At 32.5% G+C, this 1,980-nt stretch overlaps 1 non-coding gene across 1 annotated transcript; it reads left to right on the top strand.

Annotated features, from left to right (window-relative positions):
* Window positions 1-1,480: 1,480 nt before the first annotated feature.
* Window positions 1,481-1,564, top strand: TRNAL-CAA (transfer RNA leucine (anticodon CAA)). The gene has a single exon. It is a non-coding gene; the product is annotated as a tRNA-Leu (tRNA).
* The last annotated feature ends 416 nt before the right edge of the window (window positions 1,565-1,980 follow it).

The raw sequence follows: 1,980 nt of genomic DNA, 5'->3' as shown, positions 1-1,980 counted from the left end.
CGAGAATATATGTTCCATCAACACTAAATGTGGCAGCCCAACATACTGAGGTTTTGATCATGACTTTAGATTTCACTCCTGATATATCAAAACAACCTACACTTCATGATCATGTTCATTATTCTCTAGGGATTAAGAGTTGATGTGAATTGAAGTTGTGAGATTTAGAGGGTGTTTGGATGAGGGTGTTTTTGGATCATATCACTTAGTTTCCATAACTAAGTTCTCAAAACACGTGGGTCCCACATTTTGTTGTTTGTTTGGCTTGGTTTTCAGCCCTTGTTTCCATTACTCAATTCTCTGATTTTTGAGTGATGAGTTATGGAAACTGAAAACACATTTTAGGTGTTTTCAAGTTATAGAACAGAGTTATAATAGCATTTTCGTAATTAAACCCACATACCCAGCCACAATGTTTGACAAACAGACCTTTTTTTTTTTTGGTGAAACCCAGGCGCAAATTTTGGTCTGTTTTTGAAGTTGAAAATTGGGTTTAGTTAAGGTGCCAAACAGGGGGTTTGGAAAATTGGGATATTTTAAGTGATGAGTGATGAAAATTGAGCGATGACAAATTACAAACCAAGCGAGCCCTTATTATTCATTTGACAGTCGTGGAAAAATAATAAATCTCACAGCGGTCCAATTCAATGTGTCTTAACTCTTAAAACATATTAACATATCAACTAGAAGTCTTCACTTTCATGATCAAGACAAATCATCTTAGTTGATATGTTATAGTCTTCGCAAATGAAATGTCCAATTTCATCACCGACTATAAACTAAAATTCTGAGTTTACAAAGAACTTGTGATTTATATCTTCTGTAACTAAATCACATAAACCACATAATATGCATACATGGACTATATGATAATGTCCAAGTATTCATGTTACCATTATTTTAGATAATAATAAAATAACTTTATTAATCACAACATAATATCATACATAATATCATACAATAGGATTTAAGGGCACATATCATAACACACCCTTCAATAACTTTAAATGTTACACTAGTTACACCCTTCAATATTTTTTTTATTTGATGTAAACTTTGACAGATTTATCATTGGATTACATTATTTTTGTATATTCTTCATATTTTCCAAATTTAAAAACTAAAAAAAAAAAATCAATAACTATGTAATCAATGAAATGTTTAAAGTTCAAGTTTTTGTAAATTAAGATTATGCATCAAAGATGAGTTTATTAATAAAATAATAAACTATGTCCAATTGGTACGAAATTTTGTGCGCATGGAACATAGGAACGTATAATCCAACAATAAGTTTTCAAATTATTAATCTAATAAATAGTTTTAGGTGGCATAACATTTCTAAAATTTACATCAAATGTAACTTAAATCTTGCCCATTTAACATATATTGAATCACAGTATTTTCGAGCTGGCTATTTAGAATCAGTTATACTAGGATTATCCTTAGGGTTTAAAAAATTAAAGAGAAAACTGTAACAAATGTCAGGATGGCCGAGTGGTCTAAGGCGCCAGACTCAAGTTCTGGTCTTCGTGAGAGGGCGTGGGTTCAAATCCCACTTCTGACACTTTGTTTAATTTTGGTCTTCGTGAGTGGGCGTGAGTTCAAATCCCACTTCTAACACTTCGTTTAATTTTGGCATCTTTTACTCTCATATATGGATTCTTGCTACCATGTGTAACTTTGCTGAATTGATGGTTTTCAGACTTGGGTCTGGCCAAGCTCTAACGTTTGCACCAATTTTTGTCATTGTGCGGTAGTAATTAGCGATTAAGCTTTCAAAAAGTAAACATGTCCAATTTTGGATGACTTATAAACCCCTATATCTGCGCTGCATATTGTATGTATATATGAATGACAGTGCTGGCCATGTTTAGAGTCAGCTGAATATGGAAGAAACCAAAGACAAATTTCGAATGGATGGAACAATGATAAATGAAGAGTACGTTGATACATAAAACGCCTAGCAGACTAGAGTAAAAT

This window comes from Castanea sativa, chromosome 11, assembly GCF_040712315.1.
Source record: "Castanea sativa cultivar Marrone di Chiusa Pesio chromosome 11, ASM4071231v1".
NCBI classification, from domain to species: domain Eukaryota; kingdom Viridiplantae; phylum Streptophyta; class Magnoliopsida; order Fagales; family Fagaceae; genus Castanea; species Castanea sativa.
Note: the sequence above shows the minus strand (reverse complement) of the source record. Positions and strands in the feature narration are given on the sequence as shown.